Source organism: Ambystoma mexicanum, chromosome 11, assembly GCF_040938575.1.
Source record: "Ambystoma mexicanum isolate Mex_15411 chromosome 11, UKY_AmexF1_1, whole genome shotgun sequence".
Lineage (NCBI taxonomy): Eukaryota > Metazoa > Chordata > Amphibia > Caudata > Ambystomatidae > Ambystoma > Ambystoma mexicanum.
Window position 1 is genome coordinate 675,142,415 of NC_090934.1, and position 21,061 is coordinate 675,163,475.

The 21,061-nt window shown below is 46.2% G+C and overlaps 1 protein-coding gene across 5 annotated transcripts in view; it reads left to right on the forward strand.

Moving 5' to 3' along the window:
* The first annotated feature begins 777 nt into the window (after positions 1 to 777).
* ARL14EP (ARF like GTPase 14 effector protein) overlaps positions 778 to 21,061 on the forward strand; it is a 153,150-nt gene continuing 132,866 nt past the window's right edge. For 2 of the 5 annotated variants that reach the window (XM_069623530.1, XM_069623532.1), the window contains exon 1: positions 785 to 878. The gene's annotated coding sequence lies outside the window, so the exon portion shown is untranslated. Of the gene's footprint in view, positions 879 to 21,061 lie in introns of all 5 variants that reach the window. The other 3 variants (XM_069623531.1, XM_069623533.1, XM_069623534.1) reach the window with 3 other exon arrangements.

Here is a 21,061-nt window from a genome sequence, read left to right on the forward strand (position 1 = left end):
CCCACATAAATCCAGAGGGTTGGCTGTCTGTGAAAGAGAAGCATAAGCCTTCGCCTCTGTGTCTCTAAGAGAATTATGACTTTCTGGAACGAATGTGTTGAAAATCTGAATTTCTTACCCCACTTAAAGCACTGCATGTATACTTAAAGTGATAAAATGCATGCAGAATTCAAAGTCAAAATCAAAGTCCCAATAGTGGTGAACAACTGCACTGGCTAAACTTATTACAAACATCCTTAAATTGAGGGGAGTCCTTGAAGTCATGGTTGGTCAAAAAAAAAGGTGCCGATTTTTAAAAACAAGCATTTCAAAATCAGTTTGCAAAGCCAGACATATTGGCTCTGCCAATGCTTGTTTTAAAACGGTTTCCAGCTCTATGAAAAGGAAACGCCAATATGGTGTACTCCGCTGAACAGGCCAGCCATGTTGAATTTATATTTACATCGATAAGGGGCCCCCACAATTGAAACATAAGAGAATATTGTACTTATTAGCATATGTCCATATTAAGCTATTTTTCCCTCCGATATAAGGTACTCTGTTTATCCTCTGTATACAGACTGAGCATACATATATGAATCATTATTTTATACAATTAATTTACTACGCTCGTAGTACTTTTACCCAAGCTTCTGTTTGTTTATTACAATCTAATTAAAAATACTCTTGAATGTCTAACAAGCGACGTTTACTGCGAGAAGGCAGTGATTACGTATTTCTGTCCTTCCTCTGTGTCTCTCATCAGACGCTCTATGTTTACCTAACGTCATCTTGGGGGAATTTCCGGAAGTAGTAGGGCTTGGCAGTTGATGGCCACGACGCGAGATTCGAACAACGAGAACAAAAACGCAGCCATGCAGGGGAAGAGGAAGTCTAAGGTAGCGACTGTAGTTGCCTCTAAATACTTGGGGAAACCTTCGTGGGAGGTGGAAAGAGTGGGATAACGGCCAAATGTGTACACCCAGTGCTCGGGGAGTCCCATCGCAGTACACCGTTCCCCCTACTGAGATGTCAGTACGTAGCAAGTCCCCGCGGCCTCCGATCGGGTTGGAGCTGATTTCTTTGCACCTTCGAGCCACAGCCAACGGGTGGAAAAGGACTCGCCTGTGCCACTCCCCGTCTGGTGGACGGCAGCGTCTTTTTAGTTTATTGGTGGACTCGCTATTCAGTCATTACAGATGCATAACTTATATTTTTGTCTGAACCATTTTTCAAAACTGCCGGGCTACACACGACAACTTTGGAAGTTCTGCAATGATCACTAGAAACAACCGTTTTATGCTTTTTTTTAGGTATGATGTAGGCAGTGCTTAAAGTGGGGTAAGAAATCAAGGGGCGGGAGCCCTCATTTGGGGGCGTGGCTTTTGGGATGGGCGTGGCCTAGAAAGTACACAAACCATAGTAAGATACGCAAACTTATATATAAATGCATGTAAGCATTTTTATATTTGTATGCGTACTATACTATGGTTTGTGTACTATCCAAGCCATCTTTTATAAACCTAGACATATGTTATGTTTATAAAAGTTGGCACAAGTACACAAATCATATTAAGGTACGCATACAAATATATAAGATTTATATATTTGTGTGCATAATTTATAGTTTGTGTACTTTTCAAGCCATCATTTCTATGTTTATAACGGATTACTTGAAAAGGACTCGCCTGTGCCACTCCCCGTCTGATGGACGGCAGCGTCTTTTTAGTTTATTGGTGGACTCGCTATTCAGTCATTACAGATGCATAACTTATATTTTTGTCTGAACCATTTTTCAAAACTGCCGGGCTACACACGACAACTTTGGAAGTTCTGCAATGATCATTAGAAACAACCGTTTTATGCTTTTTTTTAGGTATGATATAGGCAGTGTTTAAAGTGGGGTAAGAAATCAAGGGGCGAGGGTAAGAAATCAAGGGGCGGGAGCCCTCATTTGGGGGCGTGGCTTTTGGGATGGGCGTGGCCTAGAAAGTACACAAACCATAGTAAGATACGCAAACTTATATATAAATGCATGTAAGCATTTTTATATTTGTATGCGTACTATACTATGGTTTGTGTACTATCCAAGCCATCTTTTATAAACCTAGACATATGTTATGTTTATAAAAGTTGGCACAAGTACACAAATCACGCATACAAATATATAAGATTTATATATTTGTGTGCATAATTTATAGTTTGTGTACTTTTCAAGCCATCATTTCTATGTTTATAACAGATTACTTGAAAAGTACACAATCCATCTTCTATAAAGCTTTGATGGTGAACAAAGCCTGAGGTGTTTTTGCCTGCCGGCAAAGCTTTATCAAAGATGGCTTGAATTGTGTACTTTTCAAGCCATCTTTTATAAACCTCGAAATATGCCAAGGAATCCCCAGGTTTGCTGAGGGTTAAAGACGCCTTGGCGACCTGGGGAGGGGTTGAGGAAACAAAGGGACAGTAACTTCCTTTGGGTCACCAGAGGAATTTACATTGACTGACAGAAGTACCAGCCAGTCACATCGTCTTGCTGGCTGGCACTTCTGTCAGCTTGCCTGACTTAATGGCAGGCGCATCTCCCGGCGCGGCTGTGGTGGGATAATGTGCCCTGCCAATGTTGTGGTGAGACCGGGGGCCGAGCCCCAGCCCACTTAAGCACTGGCCATAGGTATTTGTTGGGCAGTGATATGGTATTACTTGGCCTTAAAATCACACCAGCTGGAAAATAATCGAGCGATTAACTGGGCATAAGTCAGAACCTGGCAAATGCTTCTCTAATACGGAAGTAAAAACAATTGGCTTTGTCGTGCTGTATTTTTTAACATTATTTCAATCTATGTAAGAGATCTTAATCAAGTGTAATGAAGACATCTTTATTACACCAGTAGACATTTACAGCTGCAGTTAGGCCATCTCCTTAATACCTGTATTTCAATGCAAACGTTTTAGCTTACAGGTGCCGCTTAGGCACCACCTAATGGACCAAACTAAAAAAGAACATTAGCTCCTTCCAACCTAAATAGTTAAGCTCTGTCCAAATGGATCATGTTTCTGTGCATACCTAACTTGCCTGGGACCACAAGTATATTCCTTCATTTTATATTTCTTTCTTTTACTGTTGTAGCTTGGATATTTCACTAACTTAGTGGATTGAATGCTAACAAACAGTATTATGACACTAGGCCCTTATTGCTGCTCGTACAATAATATTAGGCCTCAGCAATTCGGGCTGCTGGCACGATAACATGCTGACTCTGCTCTATGACTTTGGTGATGTGAAACTGCCTGGTGCTATCACAATGGAGGGTTGTTTATGGGTTACTGACTGGTGAAAAAGTTCCAGCTGTCCAGGATGGGAGGTAGGAGGCAGGCATCCCGAAGGTTACTTGGAATGTCACTGCAGACTGCAAGGGTGTTAGCAGGGCAACACTGCAGTGAGAACTAACACAATTCTCGTATCTCCAGCCTTGGAAGGTTACAGAGATTTCTGTTTTTGTGTCACTGTAGCACAAATAAATGAACAATCCTGACACGCACTGATGAGGGTCAGCATGCAACAAAGATAGTGAGAGAAAACACACAAAATCTCTGTAACCTACCGCGACTAAGAGAATTATGCTTGTTTGCTAACAGCTGTGAACGGCTGTGGATGCATTGTCTGCAGGGACTGCATCAGGGCCTTTCAACTTTTTAAAATTAAAGGTGCCTCGAGAAAAGGGGGCGGGGGAGCAGTAACTTCCTCACACTTCTCAACCTTTTTAGTCCTGTGGGTGGGTGAAAACAGCAGATTTTGTTTTGGCCGGGTGAGAGCTCATTAAAGTGAATGGTCGTGTAAGGAGCTTGGCGGGTGAAAAAAATGGTTTCAAATGTGGGTAACACCCACCAAAAGCGTGTGAGTTTAGAGCTATGCCCCATATTGCCAGTCAGTAGTCTTAATAACACAGCAATATATTCCTTTATGTATCACTTGTGTTCAGGAGCATACAGTGTGCGCTTTGCAGCGCTCGCCTTGCAAGCTTCGTTTGCTGGACCCTGTCCAGCCATCACTTCCACTGGGAAAAGAAAAGTGTTATCACCTCCTTTTCTTTCAACAGTGGTTCCTCCCCATCAGCCACGTGCTTACAAAGGATTCACAGCTATTTAGTGTTTGAGCTCCCTACTGGCTCGCCATCTCGTGATAATTGGCGTCTATTAACCATATCTTTATCTCAATTGTAACGTATGCCCCCCCCCCCACGGGTACCTCAGACTGCTTTCTGCTCTAAGCAAGGGGGTGGGGGAATCATGTTGAAATGGGCCACACACACATCTTCAGAGGCCTACTGGGAAAACTCCCGTCTTCCTGGTGAGTCAGGCCAGTCTTGCATCCTAATGCAGGGAGAAGGATTGGCCTGAGCATAGTGTTGCAATTCAGGTACTATGTAAATATGGTGTTGGGCACTCTCTCCAACACACAGTTCCTCTCAGCTTTCATTCCATAGCCCATGAAGCACATTGGCCTTTTAGAGAAAAAGTGATCTTTTGAAAAATGTAGGTTTCTTTTTGACGCTGATGCAGTTGTAGCACTGGTAAGTATGCCATTCAGCCTGAAATGTGACTTTACCCCAATTCTACAAATGCAACCAACTCCCTGTCTGTTCGAAAATCGGTCTAGATTCCCAGAGACTAGTCCACAGCTTCTTACCTTCTCTCCTCTCATTAAATCCAAAGATGCAGGGCTCTGGATCATCCAGCCACCAAAATAGAGCACTCTCAACTCCTTTTCTGACCCTTTGGTCCACACAGGCAGGCCCGTTTCTTGGCCTGGGCGAACAGGCGGCTGCCTGGGGTGCAATTGCCTGCCCACCCTTGGGGTGTGGTTGAATTGCCTGGGTGGGGGACGAGGGGGGTTTGATTGCTCTGGGACGGTCGTGATTGCTGTGGGGCACACAGGTGAGTAGCGCTGCAGTTGCTGCCATTTACCAATACATTACCTTGTAGTTGTGTATGAAAATGAGACACCAAATCTTTAAAGGAGAGTTCCGGGACTTTTTTTTTATTGTCCCTACGGGTCGGCCATGTGTTTGTAAGCATAAATCGGTAGATCGTAGGAAACTTTCCTATGGACCTTACCCGACTTTTCGCCCATTATCGCACTCGAAATCAGCCTCCATTTTGTGATAATCCTATCATTCCGCCGCATCGACCTGGCTCACCTGCCTTTGCGGCACTAAATCAAATCCCCCGCCCCTGAAACAGACTTTATCAAAACATTCATATTCCCCGCCTCTATCCGTGACGTGACTGAGCTGCATAGGCAAACGCGCCCAGGCGTCTTCTACGCGACTCCACACAGACCCCGGAAATCAACACAGATCAGCTCACAATACAGCGCGCCACAATTCGGAATATGAAACTGTACTTTGAAATCAAACCGCAAGATTGTAAATGTGGTAAAGTACATTTATTTGACATCAAATGTTTAGAGAATATTCAGCGATTTACATTTTTATTTGCTCACGTTCCAAAAAGTTCGTATTGAGGAACGCGATGGTCCTTTGCTGTACACAGGGTCTTAGAGCATCTCACAATACAGCGCCACAATTCGGAATGTGAAACCGTGGTTTAAAAGCAAACGGCAAGATTGTACATTTGGCAAAGTACGTTTATTGGACATCAAATGTTTAGAGAATATTCAGCGATTTGCATTTTTCTTTGCTCTCGATCCAAATTAGTTCGTCTTGAGGGAAGCGATGTTCGTGTGCAGTACACAGGGTGTTGGTTTACGATAAAAATAAGCTCTTCGGTCGCACTGATAATCGCATGGCTGTTCCAACAACGAGGCACTAGGCCACCACAACGGTAGGTATGTTGCATCTAACCGTTAGTACCGCGTAAGGGCATACTTGTACTTGGCGATCGTCCCATAAAATGGTCAGGGTGGTAACGTTGTTCACGCGGAGAAGCAACTGGCGGCTGTAGAAGCCGTCCGCCGGTGTCTGGTACTCGTGACACAGACAGTAGTGAATGATGTACCTAAAAACATAAAAAATGAAATTAGTCTCACCATCAGATCCTTATTAAAATTATTCATTTCATAGCGAGGACAGCGCTACTGGGTGTACACAAGTGTTTAAAGGCGTGGCGAGGCATGGAGGGGGGGGGGAGTGGAGTACAAGGTAAGTAGCATAAAATAATAAATAAATAGGGCCAGCTGGTGGCAAGTGCAAGGTAAGTGCAGAACAAGTGCTGGGAAGGGGGGGCTGTAGGATACTGAGACAGTCCCCCAGTGCAGGGGTTGACAGGGAGGCAGTGCAGGTGGAGAGTGGAAGGGCCCAGGACCGAGGTCGCAGACAGTGGACCAGTTGTAGCAGGGGAGAGGGAGAGAGAAAGCAGAAGCAAAGAGGAAGGTTTTGAGGTGCTTCAGTAAAAGCAGATGTTTCTCCTCAAGATAGTGCGCGGTAGAAAACAATATGCCACATAGAACGAACAAGTACAACTGAACCCGTCTTTAAAGCCACTGTATAGTAATGAAATTGCGGTATAAACTCATCAAAAGTTACTTACATTATATTTGCATTTTCCATTGTGTCTCTGTGTAGGGCAGACCCGAAACACCACTCCTTCTTTGCCGACGTTACTTCTTCTAATGAACGTGGCTCATCGTTTCGTTTCTGATTTTTTATTCATTATCTTTTCTTAGTCTTTCAGGATGGTCCCGGCCTGTCAAGGTCAAATCACAATAGAACCTTATATTGGGTCGTGGGCCGTTCCGCCACCCGAGCAAAACATCAAAGCAGCTGACCTTCACTTTGAGCGAGCACACATTTCTAGTTAGCTGCAGTTAGTTTTAGGGACATCTTGTCTGCGTGCCTTTTTTTTTATTGTCCCTATGGGTCGGCCATGTGTTTGTAATACGGAAACATTCTATAATTTTTGTAAAAATGATTTATATTACTGTTTGGTTTAATTGCAATGGGCCTGCAACATGAGGAGACTCGAGAGAACAGACAATCAAATTACAATCATTTAAACCGTGATGTGTATTTCTCAATGAGCTCTGCTTTAGGTGGACATGGAACAGAGGCAATGTTGGGTGGCAATGCAGTTGTCCCCTGCATAGGTTCGTTCACCACTCCATGTATGTGCCTATCGAGGACATCTACGATAAGTCTCTCAATAAACTCATATTGCATATCCTCAAACACTGGTTTGATCACCCATTGTTTACTTCTTTTAGTGAAGGCCTTATTGTAGCGAAGCGTCCCTAAAGTTCCGGTCGTCCTACTTTGTTGACGGCCAACATTATGGTTATGTGCCAAGACCGCTAGAAGAGTCCGATTTATCATGCCTTCCATGCCAAAATGCAATCTTTTGGGCCTGTACTTTAGGCACATATTGTGGAACACCTCCAAATCTCCTGTGTGGCAGAATTCCGTGAGTCCCCTCAAATCTCTTGTTATAGTTTTATCAAATACAATCTTTTCAATGGCCTTGTGAGTGGGTGATGAAGGAATCAACCACTTCTTCTTCCGTGCCTCCTCTGTGGACAAATGGCCATGTTCACATTTGTGGAAATGTTCATTTGTCGACCATCGATGTACGTTGCTACAGTGCAACATTACTGACCGCCATTTTTCCAGTAGAATTTCCAACGACCCTTCACATGTTTTTGAGCTCCACCAAAGATGGTTGCTGATTGACTTGGACCACTGTGAAATACCTTGCAATTCTTTTTTTTTACCTGCAGCCGACAATTTTTTATTGATTGATTTTGCAAGATGCCAAACGTCAAATTGGTGATTTATATTTTTGTACTGTTCTCTCATTGTCTTGGCAATTGAAACGTGTCTGTCCGTGGCTATCAGGTCGATCACCATTCCCCGCGATTGTAGTTCTTGCAATGATGCTACAAAGCCAACTTTCTCCATGGCCACTGAGGATGTACTTTGTGACACCTGCACGACCACCGAACTCACAATTTTCTTACTTTCCATGTCCTGAAAGTGGTAGGTGCAGTACTTGGCTGAAAATCCTGGGCTGTCGCACTGTCCATCACCGGCTAGCCTGAAGCGTTTGCCCGCGAATGTACTTTCCATTGACATTTTTTCCATTCTCCAAGCTTCGCTGATGGCTGGAAATAGATAATCGGTTTGGTATTTGTAGAACTGACTTTTCGCAATGAAATGGATTCCCACAAACTGAAAGAAATACTGTAACTTTTTAAAACTTGAACCACTAAAAAGTGCGGCCGCTGCACAAAGTAGATTGCCTGCTGGCAGTTGCCCCAGCATGGGTTGTGCAGACCATGCGAACGGATGATATTGTGTACAGGTGGCATGTATTTTAAGGTTAGTGCCTCGAATTGCACGAGTCACATTAATCAATGGCTCCCCACATACTTCCCCACCAACCGAATGCCCACATTTCATCATCATAATAATATCCATCAAACAGCTATCGAATACAATGAATTTGGCCTCTTTCCTTATACTGTCACTCTGCATCCCAGCTGGTTCGGCCTGTAACGTTGAGGACATGTCACTCGCATGAAAGGTACAATCTCTGATATCGTCTTCCGCTATGCTGAGTGATATTGATGGTGTTTCATTGTCGTCCACGTCATTCTCTTCCATTGCAACATCTGTTCCTTGTCCGGAGATGGGAGAAAAAAACAATGTCTTCAACTTTCGCGCGCTCTTATTTTTTGCGGGTGTGAATTCTGTGAATTGATCTCCGACTGCATCCAAACTACCAGGAGGACATTCACTATCAATGGCTGGTGGTGGTATAGCTCCGTTGTCAATCACTTCATATTCTTCCCATTGGCACGATGCATCTCCAGTCTCAAGTCCCTGCCAAAAGGTTTGACAAGCAACATCTCTCGTTCGCTTCACTGTCTGTGTAGATCTAGTTCTTACACCCACTCGCAACTAGAGGACAGATTAGAAAAGGGATGTTCAGTTTAAACACAACTTACAGTATTGAACTATTGACAGTGAAAGACAACATAATATAGTGAACAGGACACTAACCTTCTTTTGCTTTCTTTTCTTTGAAACTTTCTTGCCTCGAACTTCAACATCTGGACGCTGTTGCTCCGACTCGTGTGTGCATGTCTCCACTTCCTCTCGCGCTGCAACGACTATATTTTCATGATAAGCACATCCATCACTCACTGAGGCTCCATCGACTCCCTGAAACATAGAACTTTCATTAGTATGTATAATAATATTGAAAACACAAAATGTACTTGGGGACCAATACCCATACGTACATCTCAATAGCAAAACACGAATGAACGCATTGTGTAGAACATTCAAACGACAATAGTTCACGCATTGTTGATCTAGTTAGATTGAACTGTCAAGATCCATACCTCGGGCTCCGCATAGACTTCCATTGATGATATTATTGAAGATGACGCTTCAGCAACTCCCTGAAACACAGTAATTGCATTAGTATGCTTTTCTATTTTGTTAAAAAAGAACATAAACTTTGAGCAGGCGTCAACGGCTCATCTAAATAGACCTGCACAAATGATCAGTTGTCTAAAATAAATAATGGATATGTAAATATGATTCGATTTGCTCGATCGTTGGAAGTGTCACCACCCAGAGATCTGCATCAACTACTAGGGGTGATGTTCTTGTAGAAGAAGCTCCGTCATCTCCCTGAAACATAGTACTTGCGTTAATAAAGAAGGAAGTATAGCGGATGTAATCACGTCATATGATTTCGCTTGATCGAACTGTCAGTATCCATACCTCGAAATGCATAAGAACATCAAGGGACGATGTAACTGCGGTGCACACTTCTGCAAGCTGTTGCGCCGACCCGTAACTGCATGCTCCCCCTTCTACTTGGACTAATGCTCCATCGACTCCCTGAAACATAGGACTTTCATTAGTAATGAACACAATATTGAAAAAAGAAGACAAATAGGAGGGCGACGACAGAAGGACATATCAATGGCTAAAAACGAAAGAAACATTGTGTGTAACAATCACGCTACAAGAATGCAAGATCTGATGATCTCCATCGATGGAACTGTCCGGAAACGTACCTCGAGCATCTGAGTGACATCTACGGTTGTCGTCAATGCGTTGGACTCCTCAGCATCTCCCTGAAAGACAGTACTTGCATTATTTTGGATAACAATAATTATAACTGAAAACAAAGACTAGAGGACGAGTACAAGGGTGTACCATTAGGTAAAATAATTACACGATCAATTAAAACTATTGATTTACATGCCTAAAACAAGTCAGTGTCAGAATAGCTAAGTAAGATTACCCGATAGGCGCTTGAAGTGGCTGATGACTGCAATAACGACACGGATGGAGAATCTTCCGCCTTCATATTGAGTGGATACATAAATGGGGAAATTATTGTTAGCTAATGCTACACACTACCGCAAGGCCGAGAGATAAATACGTAAACTTGACTCACCAGTGGAGGGATGTGGACGAATAGAGTGGGAATAGCGGTTGAGAGCAATTTTCGCCTCGCTCGCGGTGTTTTCTTCTTTATTAGCAATGATGTGGAGTACATGTCTGGGCTAAAGTGCCTGCTGCAGATGCGGTATCGATCACCCCTCTTGTCCGCAAAGACTTCTAGGACTCTACTTTCTAGCTCAGAGGCTGGATATCCGCAATATCGGACCCATTCTCTTATCTGATCTATTGTCTTAGGGAAAACATGCATTATAGTACCTTCAGATTTGTTATGGGTCTTCGAAGGGCAACCGCCAATGGAACAGGCAGGCATTATGGAAAGTTCTGAAAAGTAAAGATCAACAATTCTCTATGAATACCAATGTGTTAAAACAGTAAATGACACATAAAAGGTTCAATGCAAGGTCCGTTTTGGTTCTTGGAACTATACACGTTATTCACATGCGGATAAGTATTTCAATAACTTTCAAAAAATAGAAAAAGTAATTTGACTAAACTCAGAACATGTGACTAGTTCCTTGCATGTACTGTCGTGAACGAAAAGAAAACATGGATGCAATTTGATGACTACTAGCAAATAGATATAAATTAAAAAATTGGACGCAAAATGATTATGGTACATGGACTTACCTTGACGAACAAACAGTTAGATGCAGGGATCAGAGTAGTTTCTTGTCGTAGAACAGGGAGCAGTTCACAGGTTGCAAACTGACGAGTTTGCTCAAAGTGGTCACGGAAGTTCACAGAGACGAAGAGCAGATAACCAGCACCTTCACGGGTTGACTAGCAAAGCGCAAAGAAGTTCTCATTAGAAATATGAAGTGGGTTATAAAGAATTCGAACCAGGGGTGTGTTTGTGAATGAATGACGTGTATATGTCGTGGCATTATGTGGATTGCAGGGGGCCGTCCAGCGTGAGGGGGATGCTTGGCAGGAGACACGGGGTCTGGAGGTAGACATGGGAACAACAAACCCATGCTCTATAGACCACTTTGAAGTGTACATGGTCTTTGGCACCTCTTGGCCTTTATCGCTCCCTGACAGCTCCACTTGCCAGCAGCGCAAGTACCCCGGTGCGAACTGCCTTTGATAGGGCGGGGGGTGGATCGGGGCGGTGGTCGTGCAGACAAGACACAGGAAGACTCGTGAATGGAGACACACTTATGTGGATTGCAGGGGGCCGTCCAGCGTGAGGGGGATGCTTGGCAGGAGACACGGGGTCTGGAGGTAGACATGGGAACAACAAACCCATGCTCTATAGACCACTTTGAAGTGTACATGGTCTTTGGCACCTCTTGGCCTTTATCGCTCCCTGACAGCTCCACTTGCCAGCAGCGCAAGTACCCCGGTGCGAACTGCCTTTGATAGGGCGGGGGGTGGATCGGGGCGGTGGTCGTGCAGACAAGACACAGGAAGACTCGTGAATGGAGACACACTTATGTGGATTGCAGGGGGCCGTCCAGCGTGAGGGGGATGCTTGGCAGGAGACACGGGGTCTGGAGGTAGACATGGGAACAACAAACCCATGCTCTATAGACCACTTTGAAGTGTACATGGTCTTTGGCACCTCTTGGCCTTTATCGCTCCCTGACAGCTCCACTTGCCAGCAGCGCAAGTACCCCGGTGCGAACTGCCTTTGATAGGGCGGGGGGTGGATCGGGGCGGTGGTCGTGCAGACAAGACACAGGAAGACTCGTGAATGGAGACACACTTATGTGGATTGCAGGGGGCCGTCCAGCGTGAGGGGGATGCTTGGCAGGAGACACGGGGTCTGGAGGTAGACATGGGAACAACAAACCCATGCTCTATAGACCACTTTGAAGTGTACATGGTCTTTGGCACCTCTTGGCCTTTATCGCTCCCTGACAGCTCCACTTGCCAGCAGCTCAAGTACCCCGGTGCGAACTGCCTTTGATAAGGCGGGGGGTGGATCGGGGCGGTGGTCGTGCAGACAAGACCCGTTTGCCGCAGGGCCTCACCAAGGAGAGGCCATCTAACTGAATGTAAGAGGATGGCTGCAGGATCTACTACATGGAAGGCAGGGGGGTGAGTTTATAAATACCTCACCCTCCCAGGAGAATATACACTAGATTCATTTAAAAAATCAAAACAACCATTGTTAAAATATATGTTGGGCTTTATTTTAGATTTTAATTAAACATAAATAATAAACATTAGACATTGTAAAGTTGAGGTTGCAGCACATCGAGGGAAAATCCGCGGTATTGTCCACTGTCACTGGGGAAATGTTGTCTAATGGCAAGTACCGCACAGGCAGGTATTACTCTCCGAACGCGGTGTCCGAGCCTCCCGTGAAGCCACCAAGTGAAGCAACGATAGGCCACCAGCCTGTACCACCTGTGAAAAAAAAAGATGCAAACTGTATTAAACTGACCAAACTTTCTTATCAATGTCGATTCAGGTAACACATGTCATTTTCCTTAGAAAAAAATTATATCTAGAAAATGCACTATATGGAACCAATTTACATGCGTTCGAATGATATGTAAATGTAATTTTATATGTGGGAGACGACCATGAAATAGTGGTGGCATCACTGACATCACAAACAGAGTATACTTACTCGTTACTCGGATTACGCGGACGAACAGTGCCACGAAGTTCGTGCATAAGCACCATCATCATCCTCAACACTGTCCGTGAGAGGCAGGCTTCCCTGAACTCTGGCAGCTCGGTGATGCATTGCGGACTTTGCTCGCCTTCCTGCTGACTTTGCTCGCTTTCCGAAATGTAGGCCAAGCACCCGGAATTTTCACGGCAGCAGCAGTTCTCCTCCTCAGTTGGCATTAGCTCGCACCGATTGCACGTGCACCAGGTGGAGACGCCGTCCATGCGACATGGTCCAGGCTCTTCATCCGTTGACTGGTCCTCCCAACTGCCGTCCGAATCCCCATCGTTTTCGCGTGCTTGCCTTTCCAGTAGTTCTTCCTCGGTGTACTCGGGCTCGTACATATACGGCATTATTGTAGCCATTGTGCGGTAAAGATAGTAAAATAATTTATAGCGGTGGTACTGGTATCTGTTCACACGGGCTACAAGCGGCGAAGGTAGCTGACCAGAGCACTGAAACGAGTCACAGAATACTCAAAGTAACACAGAGAGAGGAATGGAATCGAAAATCTGCTGCTGTATGTTGTGAAACGGTCCGTTTATACTTATTGGGGAAAGAGGCGTCCTGCCATTTCCATGGCAACACGTCAATAGCTGAGGCGCAGCGATTGTTGACACGAGACGTGCTTGAAATGGGCAGTACGCGTCTGCTGATGTCAGGCTCAGGGGCGGGGGATTTGATTTAGTGCCGCAAAGGCAGGTGAGCCAGGTCGATGCGGCGGAATGATAGGATTATCACAAAATGGAGGCTGATTTCGAGTGCGATAATGGGCGAAAAGTCGGGTAAGGTCCATAGGAAAGTTTCCTACGATCTACCGATTTATGCTTACAAACACATGGCCGACCCGTAGGGACAATAAAAAAAAAGTCCCGGAACTCTCCTTTAAGTACTTTTTTCAACACATCCCATTGCTGATCTTGGTTCTATAAGTGATATGTTACTCGTCTATCCACAGAAAATAGTATTTAGTTGTATTTGATCTACGTAAACTGGTGCTACGATCCAGAGGAATGTTATCACTTAATGAAAACTTGTCAAGAAAGAGAATCCAGATAAAGGATAGCAGTCAACTACAGCCAGCACAGTTTTCAATTTCTCAATTTATACAGAGACAGTATTTGTCATGATGCCTACCCCTGGAACACCAGGCCAGGCCCAGCACCCCCAGGAGCAGGCATCACGCCCCCGGGTAAAAGCCCAGCGGCCCTTTATAGGGGCTCTTTGGACTCTGTCCTGGCGCCGTTGGCGCCAGGCTCATGTTGGACATCAGTCCTGGCGCCATAGGCGCCAGGCTCATAAGGGGAAGTGTTTGGTGCACTTACCTGAAGCAGACCATGCTGCACACTCACCTGATGCAGACCATGCTGCATGAAGAACCAAGCCAAATGAGGCTTAGGAGGGACTATTTTTCTGAAGGAACTATTTTGTTACTTGGGTGGGGCTGTGGAAGAATACTCACCTGGAACTTCTTCCAAGGCTATTTAAGCCACGCCCGGACAGCCACACGTGCTTCGCGTTGTTCTGCATCCCAGCAGCTGAACGCTCACCGTGTCTGCTCCTGCACCTGGACTCCAGCCACGCCCACCTCGAACCTGGAACACCTGTAAGGAAAGAAGAGAAAGTTGAAAACCAAGAACTTATTCAACCTTCTTACCTGCATCCGGCATCTTCATGCCAGCATTCCTGAAGGAAGACTTCCATTTAAAAGCACCGCGTTGCTCGCTGCAGCGCCGCGCTTCACTTACCTGTTCCCGAGACGCCGCCCGGCTCCAACGAGGCTCTCGGCACCGGTCGCCACATCTCTGCACCTAGGGGAGAGAAGAAGAGACAAAAGGTGAGCAAGGGAACACAAGAGGAAAGCCGAATTTTCAGCCATATTACTTACCGGCTTTTCTTGGTGAACCATTCCACATCTCGGGTCGGCGCCGCATCTTTGGCAGGTACCGCACCCCGGCCCCTATGGGGAAAGGACAAAAGATATTACTGGGGAATTATAAAGACATTTAGAGGGGTCGTCCTCATCACTAACTCACCTGATTTTATCACCGGCAATTTAACCCCTCAACGCATCGCCTTTGTTCTGCACCTGAAATAAAGGACAGAACACAGGTTAGGAAAAAACAACATAAAAGGAGGCTCGCACTTGAACTTTTGCATCTTCATGCTTACGGCGTATCGCTCAGAAAAGTCAAGTGGATTTGCCAGCGCCATTCTGAAAACCAGTGAAGTAACTGGACGAAAGCGCGCCCCTGCACCAGAAGCAGGCAGGATGGAGAGTTCATCCTTCCAAACCATAAGGTGAGCTTAAACCGGGGTTTTTGGAGGAAGTGAGAGAAGAACGAAGGGGGAAAGGGGGGAGCAAGCACACTATTCAGCAGACAGTTAATCCCCTTTCTCATCTGCAGAAGGATATTCCTACGGGCCAGACAAGCAAGATTTGGGGGTCCTGTTCAATCGGTGGTCCGAATTCTGCGCATCACGCTTGAAGAGGCCACAGCAACCCAGACCAGCTCCTCCGTGGGAGCCAGGTGAGCGTTACAGAACGCGAAGCCTTTCTACAAATTCCCACCCAGGCGCTATGGAAACTTCTGAGACTGACCAGTTGGCCCATCTACTGGGGGAATTACGGGCCGAAGTACACGCCGCTCGTCAAGAGACTAATGCTCTCAGGAGGGAAGTGATTGTAACAAAGGAAAGAGCTGATGACCTGGCTAGACAGCTTTTGCAAGGTCAAGCTGGACAAACTCCTTTACCCGGTTCCGGAGGGAACCCCGTTCCTGTGCTTTCCAGTAACCCGGTGCAGATGAATCTACCTGGAAACATGCCGCTGGCCCCACCCGAACACTTTGCTGGGGACCCCAAACGATTCGCCGTATTCATGAATCAGTGTCGTTTGCATTTCCTGTGCGGACCTGGGGCCTTCCCTAATGACCAGACCAAGGTAGCCTTTGTATTGTCATATCTCAGCGGCAGTGCTGCCGATTGGTCAGTTCCACTGGTAACTCAAGATGACCCGATTCTTCGTGATTTTCAAGGATTTCAAGCAAGCATGGAAAGGTTATTTGCTCGTCACTCCCAGGGGCAGGCTCTAGATGACAAACTTTTATCTCTGCGACAGGGCAATCAAGACCTCCTTTCCTACATTGCAACCTTTAATAGACTAATTGTGGAAACTGGGTGGCCAGAGGATAAAAGAATCACGTTATTTTATCGAGGTCTACGCGGAGAACTTAAAGATGTCCTGGCCCAAGTTGTAAATCCGCCCCAAGAATGCCCAGAATATATAGACTTAGTCCAATTGGATCACAGACTGCAAAACAGAAAAGCAGATCGGTCCAAGTTTGAGACCCGGGTGTTAGTCAAGACCCACGCTAACCTCAAGGGGGCTGAAGCCTCTGAGTCAATGCAAATCGGAGGAGTTAAAGGACCTTTAACTCAAAAGGAACGTGAAAGAAGACGGCAGATGCACTTATGTCTTTATTGTGGTTCCTCTGGACACTGTCTACGAGATTGCCTGGCAAGGCCGCCCAGGAAGGTGGTAGGAGCCGCTGATAAAATCCATGAAACCTCTGTATCGGGAAACGACCCCGCCCGACAAGCGTAGGGGTCCGCTTGCCGAGCTTGAAAACGAACTCTCAGACCTCGCATTTCATTGTGCCAATGGTCCTCGTAGATCCGGAACAGCCTAAGCGGTTGCATGCAATAAAGGCATACATCGATAGTGGGGCTATAGGAAACTACGTGGATCGTGAATTGGTCTCCAGGATTAACCTCCCTCTGCGTCCTAAAACCAGCAAAGATGTCATCACCACAGTTGATGGAACCGAAATTGCCTCGGGACCGGTAACACATTCCACAGCTGAGGTGACACTTGTAGGTCCGGACGGCCATCGGGAGGCAGTTGTGTTTGATGTAATCAAGGCTCCACAGTTTCAGGTTATTCTCGGAATCCCTTGGTTAGAGACACATAATCCTCGAATTGATTGGCGAGCGAAGAGAATAACCTTTCCGGAGTGTGCACGAACCTGCTACCCAGAAAATCTGAAGATCAGTCTAGCATCAGTAACCTCTGTCTCCATGCAACTACCTCCGGAATACCAAGACTTTCAGGACGTCTTCCAAAAGGAACAGGCCAACACGTTACCTCCTCACAGATCGTACGATTGCCAAATCGATCTGGTGCCCGGTGCACAACCCCCTTGTAGCAGGATTTATGCCCTTACTGAGCCGGAGAATCTGCATTTGAGACAATATTTAGATCAATACCTAGCCAATGGTTTCATTCGCCCGTCAAAGTCTCCGGCATCCTCGGCTTTGTTCTTTGTGCCAAAAAAAGAAGGCGACCTTAGAACTTGTATCGATTACCGCTCATTGAACCAGATAACTGTTAAAAATCGTTACCCTCTGCCTTTGATCCCTGAACTCCTTGACCAGGTGAAGGACGCTTGCATATACACCAAGTTAGATCTCCGGGGGGCTTATCATCTGGTACAAGTAAAAGAAGGCGACGAATGGAAAACGGCCTTCCGTACAAAATATGGACTATTCGAATACCAGGTGATGCCTTTCGGGTTGTGCAACACGCCTGCTGCCTTCCAATTCTTCATGAACGATGTCCTTTGGGAACTCATCGATGTCTGTGTTGTCGTGTATATCGATGACATTCTGGTGTACTCCTCTTCGGAATCAGATCACAGAAAACATGTCGGGGCCGTCCTTGAGAAATTGCGCCAGCACAAACTGTTTGCAAAACTGGAAAAATGCGTTTTCCATACCACCGAGGTTGAGTTTCTTGGATTCATCCTGACACCTAAAGGGGTCCGAATGGACTCACGGAAAGTGGATGCCATCCTCAAATGGCCATCACCTAGTTCGGTGAAAGGTATCCAAAGCATGCTTGGTTTTGCCAATTTTTATCGCAGGTTTATCCCGGAATTTTCACTGGTGGTGCAACCCATCACTGCACTCTTGCGGAAGAATAAACGTTTTGAATGGACCGAGGAAGCTGAACAGGCCTTTCAGGAATTAAAAGCTAAATTTACGTCCGCACCTATTTTGAAACACCCGCGTCCTGATCTCCCATATATAGTCGAAACCGACGCATCCAGCTTAGCCATGGGAGCTGTCCTGTCTCAGAGAGACCCCGAAACCAACCAACTGCACCCCGTAGCATTTTGGTCCAGAAAGTTCTCGCCGCCGGAGATAAATTATGCAATCACCGATAAGGAATTATTAGCCATTAAGTCCGCCTTTAAGGCTTGGCGGCATTATCATCTTGGTGCCAGGCATACCATCACCGTGATCACTGATCACCGAAATTTACAATATTTAAAAACTGCCAAGGCTCAGTCTTCACGACAGCTCCGATGGGCTTTATTCTTTGCTGAGTTCGATTTTGTAATCACTTACCGTCCCGGCTGTAAGAATGGCAAAGCGGACGCGCTATCTCGAATTGGAATGGGGGAAATGGACACAAACTCAGAACCTGTGCCGATAATTCCCGAACAAAGAATCTTGGGGATAACCACTTTACAAACCCTTGAAGACATTCAAGCACGGGTAAAACTATTCCTGGACTCTTCAGCCTTGCAGGATTGGATCAAAAGGGGGTCTGACTTTTCAATCAACGATGGCTTACCTTACTTCCAAGGACGTTTATTTTTGCCAGAAAAGGAATTGCAAGAACTGATTATTTCCCGTCATCACGATACTCTGATGGAAGGGCATCCTGGCATTGCCAAAACAGAGGAAAAAATTAAACGACAATTCTGGTGGCCGTCCTGGCGAAAGGATATTAAATCTTTTGTGATGTCCTGTGGAGTTTGCGCCCAAAACAAAGGTCAAAAAACAAAACCCGCCGGTCTTCTTCAACCCATAGACATTCCACCAGCACCTTGGCACACCTTGTCACTAGATTTTATCACGGACCTGCCCTCTTGTAATGGATACAATACTATTCTGGTTGTGGTGGATTTATTTTCCAAGATGGCCCATTTTATTCCGTTGAAAGGATTACCTTCAGCTTTTGGTCTTGCCAAGGAATTCCTCGAAAATATCATCCGTCTGCATGGATTCCCGTCCATACTAATCTCCGATCGGGGAAGCCAGTTTATTTCTCATTTTTGGAAAAAGTGTTGTCAACTGGCACAAATCGACGTAAGACTCTCAACCAGCCACCACCCACAGACCGATGGTCAGACGGAGAGAACGAGCCAGACCCTTGAACAATATCTACGATGTATGTTGCACCAATCGGAGGGTAATTGGAAGAATATTTTATGGGTGGCTGAATATGCGTACAATAACTCGATACACTCTGGAACTGGTCAGATCCCCTTTTATACCCTATATGGACATCACCCTCTTACTTCAGACTTGGGCTCACCTTTTGAGCCTCGAAATGCCCGCAGTGGACCATTTGCATTCTACGATTACTCAAGCCTTCAAGGATGCTACTGCACACTTACAACATGCGAAAGGGAAATACAAAAAGAATGCGGATCTGCATCGAAAGGAGGCGCCTCCATACCAAATAGGGGATCAAGTCGCTCAAGGGACCTCGGACTTTTAATCCAAGGTATTTAGGCCCTTACTCGATCAAAGCTATAATTAACCCAGTGACAGTCAAGCTAGATCTACCAGCTAACATGCGGATTCACCCCGTTTTTCATGTCGCTTTTGAAACCAGTGCAACCAGGAACCAGATTAATAAAGCCACCAGAACCAATCCAGATAGATGGGGAGCCTGAATTCGAGGTGAAGAACATTTTCTATCTAATTGATTGGAAGGGGTACGGGCCTCGGGAAAGATCTTGGAAACCCAGCGACCACGTACATGCACCTCGGCTAGTAAAAAGGTTCCATCGGAATTTCCCGAACAAACCGAAACCTCCTGAGGGAACGACCTTGGGAGGGGCCTTGGGGGGGGGGGGGGGGGGGGGGGGAAGGAGTGCTGTCATGATGCCTACCCCCGGAGCACCAGGCCAGGCCCAGCACCCCCGGGAGCAGGCATCACGCCCCCGGGTAAAAGCCCAGCGGCCCTTTATAGGGGCTCTTTGGACTCTGTCCTGGCGCCGTTGGCGCCAGGCTCATGTTGGACATCAGTCCTGGCGCCATAGGCGCCAGGCTCATAAGGGGAAGTGTTTGGTGCACTTACCTGAAGCAGACCATGCTGCACACTCATCTGATGCAGACCATGCTGCATGAAGAACCAAGCCAAATGAGGCTTAGGAGGGGCTATTTTTCTGAAGGAACTATTTTGTTACTTGGGTGGGGCTGGGGAAGAATACTCACCTGGAACTCCTTCCAAGGCTATTTAAGCCACGCCCGGACAGCCACACGTGCTTCGCGTTCTGCATCCCAGCAGCTGAACGCTCACCGTGTCTGCTCCTGCACCTGGACTCCAGCCACGACCGCCTCGAACACCTGTAAGGAAAGAAGAGAAGAGAAAGGTGAAAACCAAGAACTTATTCAACCTTCTTACCTGCATCCGGAATCTTCACGCCAGCATTCCTGAAGGAAGACTTCCATTTAAAAGCACCGCGTTGCTCGCTGCAGCGCCGCGCTTCACTCACCTGTTCCCGAGACGCCGCCCGGCTCCATCGCGGCTCTCAGCACCGGTCGCCACATCTCTGCACCTAGGGGAGAGAAGAAGAGACAAAAGGTGAGCAAGGGAACACAAGAGGAAAGCCACATGTTCAGCCATATTACTTACCGGCTTTTCTTGGTGAACCATTCCACATCTCGGGTCGGCGCTGCATCTTTGGCAGGTACCGCACCCCGGCCCCTATGGGGAAAGGACAAAAGACATTACTGGGGAATTATAAAGACATTTAGAGGGGTCGTCCTCATCACTAACTCACCTGATTTTACCATCAGCAATTTAACCCCTGAACGCATCGCCTTTGTTCTGCACCTGAAATAAAGGACAGATCACAGGTTAGGAAAAAACAACATAAAAGGAGGCTCCCACTTGAACTTTTGCATCTTCATACTTCATACTACGGGCCAG